At 38.9% G+C, this 12,052-nt stretch overlaps 1 protein-coding gene across 2 annotated transcripts in view; it reads left to right on the top strand.

Annotated features, from left to right (window-relative positions):
- The window catches only part of gpc6a (glypican 6a), a 207,245-nt gene that overhangs the window by 28,292 nt on the left and 166,901 nt on the right, over positions 1–12,052 (top strand). The gene's annotated exons all lie outside the window — the stretch shown is intronic.

Genomic DNA, 12,052 nt, shown 5'->3' with positions numbered 1-12,052 from the left:
TAAAAATCAAACAATAAACCAAAATATGTTAGTAGGTATTTACTTAAGTGTTTAAAATAGTTTTCTACAGGCAGTGTTACTACAACAGTAGAATAAAATCCTGAAATTATGGCTTTTAGTTTCAGTGCCACCCCAAGCTTTTAAATGGCCCCATCTGCCCACCCCTACGAAAGCTTTCTGGAGGCGCCATTGTGTGCGAAAAACAGAAGGAGACGTAACAGAACAGTGCACTGTTTGTGGAAGTAATGGTGAATGTAATTGTTTCTAGAAGTGTTCAATAAAGTCTTGTTTAAAAAAAAAATGTGGATACCGACTGGCATCTCTCCTTGTTATTATTAGAAAGCTCTTGAGCAATGAGTGCCAACAATATTAAGACCACATCATAGCAAGAAGAAATAAGAATGCAGGACAGCTATTAATATTTGGTCTTTTTTGGAGTGCTAACGGCTACTGCTGTGTGTGGACGTGTAGTGAGAGACAGGTAAGTGATGTGAAAGACGGGTAAAATGCGACATGATGGTTCAGACGGAGGTATCCGATACGTATCTGAATTAGTACCACATATGCAAGTGGCACAAATTGAATTTTATTGTGGGTGAAAAGATCAGAACTGGGCTGTTCAAACAGCCGTGAAAAAAGACAGATATGGGTCGCACATGGGCAAAAAGATCAGATTTGGGTTGCATTTCCCTGCAGTGTGAACATAGCCTTAGACGCAGCCTTGATTGACCGGAAACCTGTTCAAGGTGCACCGCGTTTCTCATCAAGTGGCCATGAACAGTATTCATTCCCCTTGGCATTTTTCATTTTCAGTTCTGCAGCTCCTTCAGGGCTGGATACTTTTACAAGGCGCTGTATATAAGGAGCGATGGTGGCACAAGGGTTAGGGAGGTTGTCCTATAACTGGCAGGTTACCAGTTTGACCCCCCCCCCCCCCCCCACACACACACACACACACACAAACTCTGACCATCTCAGTTGTTGTGTGTTCAGGCAAGACACTGCACCCGCATCGCTGGCTGGCAGTGGTCAGAGGGCCCGGTGACACCGATGTTTGGCACCCTGGCCTCTGTCAGTCTGCCCCAGGGCAGCTGTGGCTACTAACATAGCTCACCACCACCAGGGTGTGAATGTGTGTGAGTGTGAATGACTGACTGTAGTGTAAAGTGCTTTAGAGTCGTCGGACTTGATAAAGTGCAATGGAAGCACAAGCCATGTTGTGTGTAACATCATTAAGTTTTACCATATGATCTATTTGGGTACTGATACTCAGCAATTCAATTCAATTTTATTTATATAGCGCCAAATCATTAAACATGTCATCTCAAGGCACTTTACAAAGTCAAGTTCAATCATATTATACAGATTGGGTCAGATTATACAGAATGGTCAAAAATGTCCTATATAAGGAAACCAGTTGATTGCATCAAAGTCCCGACAAGCAGCATTTACTCCTGGAGAAGCGTAGAGCCACAGGAAGAGTCATCTGCATTGTACATGGCTTTGCTGCAATCCCTCATACTGAGCAAGCATGAAGCGACAGTGGGAAGAAAAACTCCCCATTAACGTGAAGGAAAACCTCCAGCAGAACCGGGCTCAGTATGAACGGTCATCTGCCTCGACCGACTGGGGGTTACAGAAGACAGAGCAGAGACACAACAAGAGAGACAAAAAAGCACAGAAGCACACATTGATCCAGTAATCTGTTCTACATTAGATGGTAGTAGCGGGTGAGCCGTCTTCTCTGGATGATGTCACAGTTAACAGAACGCCAGACCAGGTGTACCTACTATGAAGAAAAAAAAGAGAGAGAACAGAAAGTTAAAGCAGAAATGACGACACACAATGCATAATTGAAGAACAGTAGAACTGTAAAGAGTGAGAAAATTAGATCCTGATGTCCTCCAGTAGCCTAAGCCTATAGCAGTAAAACTATAAAGGTAGCTCAGAGTAACATGAGCCACTCTAGTTATAAGCTTTGTCAAAAAATGCAATGTATTTATTATTAAAGAAGGAACATCTTAAAAATACCAATTATCAAGTTTTATTTTCATTTTCTATCCATTTTTCTGTTTGTATTGTCCTAATCTCAATGTTCCACAAACAACAAAAAAAATATAAAATAGATCTTTCAGGACCTGAATTTCAAATTGGGGATTCAAATCCAGGATTTTTTTTACTCCAGAAAAACAGTATTATTGCCTGAGCCCCTATGTGTCTATGCATTACATGTCTTTGGCTAAGGTTAATTTGTTTTTCTCCCAACACTTCTGCTAAAGGGAGTTTAGTTCTTTTCTATTTCAGACAGATCTGTCTCGACAGATAGAGCTCCAAGGTTTTCAAACTCACAGGTCTTGCTTTTGTACATTGAAATGTTTGAAGAAGCAGCAGACTAACATCAGTTGGCTGGCTTTATTTATTTATTTATTTTTGCAGTGATATTCAAGTTTTCATGCAGGTTCAGTTAGTCATGTAGGAACAAAATAAAATAAAACAAGAAAAAACTGCATAGAACTGATTACCCATATTTGGTATTCGTAAATCCTTGCTGATCAGGCCACATTCCAGAAGTGCAGCTATAATGCCTACATGTTGCATATCCCGCTGGAGCAGTTTGAAAAACACTCACATTGTAAGAGAATACCCACTTTTGATATCACTTCCAAATTCCAACACATTTTATGATATTTTATGGTTTACAGGCAGTAGTGGGTTTTGGCACGGGTGAACCGGGCAGCCGACCGGGGCGGCATTTTTTTCCATTACGCATAGGGGGCGGCACGAGCACTTAAAAAAAGAAAGGAAATTAAAAATCATCTCACTGTGCCGTAAAAGCAGTTTTCCATTATCCATCAATCATATTACTTTGTAGGGATTGACAAATCGCCGTTCCTTGGAGCTGCAGTCGCCCTGTTTGCTGTGAGAAGATGCCGCAGCCTTGCACACTGCACACAGAGGCTGACAGACTGTGGGCTCAAGGCGGGGTGGCCATAGGGAGGTAGGGGAGGATTTGTTTCAGGCCGAACCAGACGTTGGTTAAACTGCTTTTTAAAAAATCTACCCATTGATAAAAAGCAGCGGCGGTGATGCGCATGGGCGAAGCTGCCCTTGCAGCTGCAGGTGACACAGTAGTTAAGTTTTTTTAAGACCGCAGTTGGCAAAAGTAGATTTGTTTGCCCCTATTTAGATTTTCTACTGCTATTTTTTTTAAACTGCGGGACCGCACTATTTTACTGGAAGGTCAGCATGATTCCAGTCAATCAGGCTGGAGACGACAAGAGCAGCATGGCTGCAGAGGGTTAGCAAACACTTCCTACATGGCCCTATCATCCCATCCCAGAGTTGGCAGATATTATGTTTGTGTTTAGGATGTGGTCAGGGCAAACAGAACAATAAAGGTCACAGCAGATGTGTGTAAATAATTACTCTGCTTTATAAATTAAAATGATTGAATGTCAATCCATACTGGCTGACCAGGAAAAGGATGACATTACAGGAGAGAATCTGTGGGTAATACCTTAGTAAATATAGGCTACGTCTGAGAGGGTCTCGCCCGGGGAGTAAATCACTGTAGAACCGCCTCTGTTTAAGGGGAATGTAATTTTGTTTGTTTAATCTAGTGATTGTGTTTATATTTTTGCGTTGTGTAATCATAGATCCCAAAAAAATGTTTGTGCTCCCAGAGATACAAAATAAATACAGAGAGCTAAAGCTTAGTTTATTGTAAACAGGATGTAAATAAATAGAACATCTATCAAGATGAAATGACAGCACGGGTACCAAAAGACAAACATGAAAAATGAAACAAAACAAACAAAAACAGATGATCCGAAAATGAAATTAAAATCCTTAAAGGAGCAAATCTTTTAATATAAAATATTAAAAAAGCTATAAATATTAGAGGGGGTGAAAAAAATAGACTGCATATGTGTGGCAGTTTGACATTTTACATGGAAGGTTGTTACTTCTAATTATGCTTTAACTTATATATTATCTACTGTATACCTGCTTTTCCGACTGGCGCCTCTCTCCAGTGGTCATTCGGTCAGAGGTAGGGTACATCTTGGACAGCCCCCCCCACACACACACACACACACACACACACACCTAAGGGCAATTTACAGAGGGATGAATTAACACGAAGGAATGTTTTGGGACTGCAGGAGGAAGCCAGAAATAACCAATGCATGCACGTGGAGCACATGCAAACTCCATACAGAAAGACCCCAGGCTGGGAACAGAACCCAGGACCTTCCTGTTGCAAGGCAACAGTGCCACCACATGCAGCCCTTGCAAACTAACCAGCCTTAAAACCAAAATATGAGCATGTTTGATATTTTTTGTATATATTTATTTGGATTTAACATGTTTATTTGTTGTTATTTAACTAGGAACTCAGTGCTACTAATTTTGGTGTTTGAGCTTCAGCAAAACTGGCTGCTTGTACTGTTGTTATTGCTGCTGCCAAGTAAAAAAAATATATACTGCTGCAAAGAGTAAGAACCGTATGATTGTTTGTTTCTCTGCCCATTAGGTATACGCCTAGGAAACAAATACTCAAACACTCAAAGGTTATATGTCTTTATTAGCAAGAAATGTGATGCCAAATGGAACTGATGCCAAAAAAGAGAATGCTGAGTGTGAAATACAGCATATATAGCATTAGCTAATTTCTGTATCGTCATACTGTATGTTAAGGCATACCCCCTTCACCACCTAAATATAGCCACCTCTATTTGTAACCTAATTAGTTTGCTCGCTTGTTAAATATACATTTGAAACATAATCATCCTAAAGTAACCATTACAACACTTCCAATAAGTATTTCCTTCAGGGGAGGAAATGTATTAGCATGGCTGATTATCTATGTAAAAAAAAAACATACTTGGTTGTTGTCATCAGCTGGTCTGTGATAGGACAAACAAGTCAGGGATTTTACATAATTACAACGTTTCCTTTCAATCATCCTTTGGAGCATGTGTATGTTGTGATCAGGGGGAGCCAAACGCATCTGTACTTTATAGAAACTAACAAAACAAATGATTACATCTGCAGCCTAAAACACATTTCTCATTTTCCTCTGATTGCAATACATTTAGGCTATTGTCACAACATGTTGTTGGAAAATCTCCCAAGAACATTATAATTTATCCTAATTTATCTCCCAGTCTGTAATTGCATACATTTTAATCTCCGATCAGCTCGTTCAGAAAGCTGAGCAGCAGTGTGTTCTGGGATCTGTGCTCGCCGCAACTGCAAGGACAGAACTTTGCCTTAGTCAGCTAGAGCAGGATAAATACTATATGACAGCAGTTAATTGTACAACTCCACATTGTTTTCATAACTATTTGCTTCTCAACTGGATGAGCCTTTGAGTAAACAATGTATTATGGATGTGTGCATGCCTGAGTGTGTTGACCCATGAATTTGTGATTACGCCATATTCCTGCACCGCAGGAGCAGGTAGCCAGTTTCACCAGCTCCCACTCAGCTCTGAGTTTTCCTGAATTTCTCCACTGTGGGAATATAAAGGATATTTCTATTCTATTTTATGTCAGTGGACTAATGAATTATGAATGTGGGTGGATGTGTTAGACCATAAGATTCAAGCATTCTGTGTGTTTGATATCGGAAATAAAGTGGCATTCTCTTTTCCACACAAAACCACTAATTACACTAATTAAAGTTGTCTTTAATTATATTTGCATTGTTTTTAACGTTGTCATTTTGGGCTTAAACAAGTATGCATTTCAAAACTCCATCATGTAAAACAATACTGACACATAGAGGTTACTGCCAAGATGGTAGGACTTTTCAGGATAACAACATCCGCTGTTTTATCTAATAATATACAGCTGTCGTTATTCCACTGTTTATGCAACTGCTCAGCGGTATAAGTTGGTCTTCTTGTTGGCAGTTTAATCACAATTTAATCTTTAAAGGAGAAATAAGTGAAACTTCACCACTAGGTGGCTGTTGATCATTGTCTGTAGACCAAAACAAGATGTGTGGGAAGCCACGCCTCTCTCCAGCTCCACTCAAGCTGCAACCCGCCGCCCCGTCCCCTCCCCTTCTCACTCTTCACCTCGTTTGCACATATTTACAAAGGATAAGTACACAGCAAAACAGCATCACCTTTGCAAGGAACATGTCTAGTGACTTATAACTTAGAACTTTATAAAGCTGTAAACAAGAGAATGTTTGATCCGCTGGAAGTGCTCTCTGCCATTTTGCTCCTACGCTACACTGCTCTGACGGTGGCGTTTTATGGGCAGGGAGGGGCTAAGCCCTGAGTGGCAGCTGTTCACATAGATGTGGCTTGTAAAGGAGAGACTGGAGAACAAATTTGGTCTTTTAAAACGTCCCTTTACTTTTCTATGAAAATAGACATCTACAGTTTTTCCTGTACCTGGTTTTGTCAAGGACACGTGTTCTTTTTAAAGTTTAAAAAGCAGTTTGTGAAAAACGTGATCTTGCAGCTGTGCAGTGTGTTGCATGGTTTAATATTCCCTCTCTTGTGCAAACTAATGAAGTAAAACAGGAGAAGCATTGTTTATTGTAACACAACCTTATCCAGTATTACTTATGGAGTGCTCATCAAAAGCAGAGCTCACAATTCAACAATAATGTTTAAAATGTCAGCAAAAATTTCTGTGGCTGCTGTACTACATTGCCTTAACTGTTACGTATAATCTGTTTAGACTGGCATCTGGTTTATGCAAAAGAGGCAGTAATGCAGACAAAAATAAAAAAAAGGATTAACATGCAACATACCCAGACAAAACAACCTTCTAAATGCAGCTCACGTTCATGCCTGCTAGTCACACAGTCTTATTGCCAGTTGGTTTATGTGACGGTGGAAGGCAGAAGTCAAATTATGTCTTTATAAAAACAAAACTGATGTGAACAGAGAGGTGCACAGCTCATGAAAGCTAAAAGCGCTACCAATTCCCTTCCCCTGTCTTTCACACTTAAGGACAGCTCTGCCTTATATTGATTTTCTTTCTTTTGCCAACCTTCAGTGCCCAACAGTAGTATTCCAACAACTTCAACAAGTTAAGCCAATTTATTGCATCACGGGAAACCTAAAATTGAAAGCAACTTACAGTCCTTCAAACTCACCGGTTCTCAAACCGTAGCATGAAACAGTAGTTTTCCAACACTTATCCATCATAATGACACTAAAGCATACATCCACTCCTGTGCCAAGCTCCTACCTTCTTGGACAGCAGGTTCAAGTGCTCGTATTCAGCGTGTTGTACAGCCGAAATTACCCGTTTTCTGTGGTAATTTCCAAGTGTACTTGTTAAAGGCAATTAATAGACTGCAATAATAATCAGTTTACACCCTTCCTTTGAATAGAGGAGGAGATCTAGCAAATTGCAATACATGTAGTTCAATAATGTGCGATTGCTGTAATTTATGAAAAACATTCCTCCATAAATGAAAAAGTGCATTGTTATGGACTAATAAATTGCTGAATATGGTCATAATGAGTAAATATTAAACTACATCCGTATGTTTCACTGACATCATAAATGGCATCTTACAGAAAATTGTTTTTTTTGTTTGTTTTTTTACCTGTAGGCATTTTGACACAATGATCACAGCTGGAATGATTTTTACACAGTCATCCTCCACATATTGGCAGCAATGTGTGAGAGCGGTGAGATGCTTTTGCATCAACTGAACTACAATGTCGATTAGCAAAAATGCCTAAAAGCCTGAAAGGAGCACAGAGAAAACGACAGTTGCAAATCAGCTTCTTTTCGTTTTATGAAGTTTTGCTAGAAGGTTTCGGCATCACTCTGGAGAAAAGTGTTTATGTTGAACTGTTGATGGTGCACCTCATTACGGGAGCTCGGTGCCTCTCTTAGGTCTGATTATGGATTAGGTACATTAGTGAGTGCCAGCACGTACATTCCTCAGCTTCCCTGTTTCATTATCCACACATAGCTCCTTCATCCGTGACTTACTGTACAAGAATGCAAAGCATCTTAGTGCCTTCCAGTTAAAGAAGCGGTTTGCTGTAGAAGGATTCCTGAAAGAAAAAAAAAAGTCCCAGTCTCACCGTCCTCCACACCAATTCCCCACTGGAACAGTGACACTCGTTTCATCTCTCTTTTCATTTGTTAATAGGTGGATGTGGAAATTCTCAAATCTTTCATGTGGCTTCTGGCCAGACTTTTTTATTTAATCCCTAATGATGCCTGAGATTCTCAGTTGCAGAGTATGTGCAGCATGCAGAGAATTTGACACAGATAGAGTATTAGGTTATATTTTTATGTTGGTGCAATGAGTCACAGATACAGTAAAATAATTTTTCAGAGAATCTGCTTAATGGATGCTCTGTTTGTAAACAACACAGCAATTACATTGTCAATCTTCTTCTTAATATTGTCTTTTTGGCTTTGTTCTTTGGTTTCCCACCTTTAAGATAACCCATTCTGCAGACTTAGGTGTTCATAGATACAACTTGATGCTGAAGTGCTTTTTTTAATCAATCATGGTGATGGTGATTTTAGTTGTCAGTTGGCTTTCATCTTTTTGCTATGTTTTTGTTATGTTTCTTGTGTTTATATATATCTACAGCTTCTTGTTTTCTTATTGATAGTTTCCTGTTTTACTTAGGTTAATATGGTCCGTTCTGTTCTCTTTACTTCCTGTTTTCTTACTGCTTCTAGGTTTCCCAGGATCCTGTTGGTTTTGAGTCTTCCTCATGTCCAGTTGTGTACTGTTTACTAGTGTTACCGTTATGCCATCCATTCTGGTTGATTCCCCTTGTCTTTGCTCTCTCATTTCCCACTTTGCTGATTAATCTAATCTGTTTTTCTCATTCCACCGATCAGTTCACCTCAGTATATATTCCCCTTTGGTTCTGCAGTCAATGCTGGTTCATCTGCTCAACTCTGCTTGGTGCTACTATGATTTGCTCAGTCATCATCTCTCCCAAGTTTCTTGTTTGCTTTTGGATTTATTTAGTTTTGTGTTTTTCAGTTCACGTTGTGGGATTTCTGACCTTGGACTTTGTCTATGTTAAGTTTTTGTTTTATTTATTAAATATTCTTATTTTTGCACACACCCCAGCCCCCCTCTTGCCTCCACACATCTGCCGCTATGACACCTTTGGCTTTCCTAAATCATTTTTATACAAGACACGTTGCATATTAATATATAAATATATCAGTCTCAACTATGCAACTGAAGGTCAAATTTATTTAAAAATGTCAAAACTAATGTGTTCCCTAGTCCCACTTAAGAACCACCGCTAAATTTCAGATTACGTCTCAAGAAAGATAGAACCATAGAGAGAGGCATGGGTAAAATTTATCCCTGGTGTACAAAAGTAAAAAAATAAAAATATGAAACAACTCTTCCTTTTCATTGATGTATATATATTAGTCGCTTGTCCTCAGTGAGCAGAGAATTCAAATCAATACATAAAGCAACATGCAGCCATATACAAAAACATGTAGATATTATTAAACCACCTACACCAATCTTGGTGTTTTGTCAAAGGATACCATATAAAAAGAGCTTTTATTACTTAAAAATCATGTTCATATGTCAGTAATTCCACTTTTCTTCAAATAAATGTTGAGAAAATAGCGTTGGCTTCACTATGGGTGTCCGTTATCTTTCAAGCAAGCCCACAATTTACTTAAACTTTAAAATTACGTAGGCAACGCAAGAGTCAGCAAGATGGGCTCCAAGATCCATTGGATAACATTGGATGTGGTAATAGCAAAGCACTTGGCTGATATACAGCTAACTGCCTTACCTGATGCGATGGGAGCAGTTTACATTCTCTTATAAACTTACCCATTAAGATGTCTATATTGCTTTAAAGGGATGAAGTTAAACCACAATTTCCTGTAAAAAAATTAATTGTGCGTGCTTTTGTAGAAAAGACACTGGAAAAGTTCAGTAGCACATTGATAATCAAGAGAAAGTAAATTAGACATTCTAGGCATTCTCATTGGTTCTTATTAAGGGTATTTAAAGAGTGACTTTAGATAGTTACGGCTGTGGGTATGATGGATCTCCCATAGTGGTCTGTGTCGCATCAGATCTGAAGAAGCCTCTGACAGAAGACACTTGTTGAGCTACATTGTTTTAAAGAGGATGCTCAGTGTTGCCTATGATGTCATCCTTCTGTGTGAATTAACCTTTTCCTTTTAAAGGCTAGCAAAGTGTGTCATGCGACATTAAGCTGTAAATTATTTTTGTTATGCTATAGCATGTCTTTGGTTTTGTATTAATCATTTCTGTTTGCTTCTTCTTTGTGGAAAATGACGGTTTCATTGTTGATATATTTAATACTTCAAAGAAGTTTAGACATCCTAAAGTATTTACTGTAGCTTATTGATCCTATTATTTCTCAAAAAAAGGAAAGATCTGTGAACTTAGCTTGACCAGCCAGACCGACTTAGACAGGGCGCACATCAGTCTGGCAAGGCTCCATACTCTGAAACAGACCAGACCAATCACAGAGCAGGAGGCGGGACTTTATGATGCATCACTCCCAGCGGCAGAATTATCCACAATTCAACAGCGCTTTTCTGTAACCATCACAGTCAAGATACACAGGGAGATTTTTTTTGCTTGGTGCCTTGGAAAATTAAGAAAGTGCTGGTGAGTGCACCATGTATTCTCAGATTTTTTTTAGACGGCAAAAATTGTTCGCTGGAGAATTTGCTCGAGGGCATGACATGTTTCGCGAACTACAAATTACAAATCAGAGCGTGTTATTTGGAGTTTTTTGCCTCCCATCCATAGTTATCTGATTGGTTCTAACCTGTTGACGCTGACCTTGTTAGTCCCTCCTTTGAAATCGGGCTCTACTAGCGCCTTTCCAGACTAATACGGCATAAGGCAGTCTGACTGGCCAGGCTAGTGTGAACTATCTTAAGTAGGAAGATTTAGTTTTACAGAAGTAATAGTTTAGGTGCAGTGTTGTTTTTTTGCAATTCAGTGGCAAAGAGTTGTGGTTGGAGATTTTACTATTTTAGGAAAATGGAGTAAAAAATTGACACAGGATCAAATACCATAAAAAAAATTCTCTAAATTCGTGTTGCAAATTAAGAATTAAAAAAAACTGTCATGTATTCTTAATGTCTGTTTCATCTGTAATATAATTAAGCTAACTTAGTCTTCTGCTTAAAGGTGCATTAATCAATACCAAATGAACAATTCATCACAAGGGAACGTAAAATTGCCACTGACTTTCACTCAAATCTCAGCTTTTTATCTTCTAACAGATTTAGAATTGATTTGTTTATCATCAATTCTCTTTGTGAAGTGACCTCCCTGGTCACTTCACAAAGAGAACAGTCATCCAAATTCCCGTTGAACAAGCATTTGGTGACTCGCTTTGCTGTCAGCTGTCTTTATTTTGTCTTTATTTTCCACTAGTAAATCCTCTGTAAAATACACATTCCATATTATCCAACAAAAAGTATTTGCAACCTTCTGGTAAACACGTTTCTGCAATAAACAGATAAAAAGTAAAAAAAAAAAAAAAAAAGTACACCAGAGATGGTACTTTTGTTCTTTATAGATTCACAGAAAGACGACTCCAAAGAAACACTAACATTGTTTGGGGTCTGATGGATGAGTAAATAGGCAATTGTTGCTTGTCATGACACAATATGTTGATGATTTGTTTATAGCTTGTTATGCTGGCCCCAAGTGAACAGAAATCCACTAATGCAACCATTATCCAAGATTGTTTGGCTGATGTCATAGTTTGAAGCCGTGCCAGGCTCCATCTTGCTGCATGCCTTAAGGCTAATTTGTTATTCTGGACCGCATACATAAGACTGACCTGACTTGACTCAGCTCTAAAAACAGTACTTTCTATCTGCTGTAGTGATGATGTGATAAAGATGCTGAAAGGGAGATAAGCACTGGTATAAAACAGTTATTTTGTGTTTCACCAACAAACATTATCCTCTTCCATTTGTTACAGTCTGTCTGTCTTTGATAGCTTCAGTGACGAGAGTGCCTACAATCACAGGAGATTTTTGATCAAAGACTTAGCGCAGCCTTT

The sequence above is a fragment of the Fundulus heteroclitus genome, chromosome 4 (assembly GCF_011125445.2).
Source record: "Fundulus heteroclitus isolate FHET01 chromosome 4, MU-UCD_Fhet_4.1, whole genome shotgun sequence".
Lineage (NCBI taxonomy): Eukaryota > Metazoa > Chordata > Actinopteri > Cyprinodontiformes > Fundulidae > Fundulus > Fundulus heteroclitus.
Note: the sequence above shows the minus strand (reverse complement) of the source record. Positions and strands in the feature narration are given on the sequence as shown.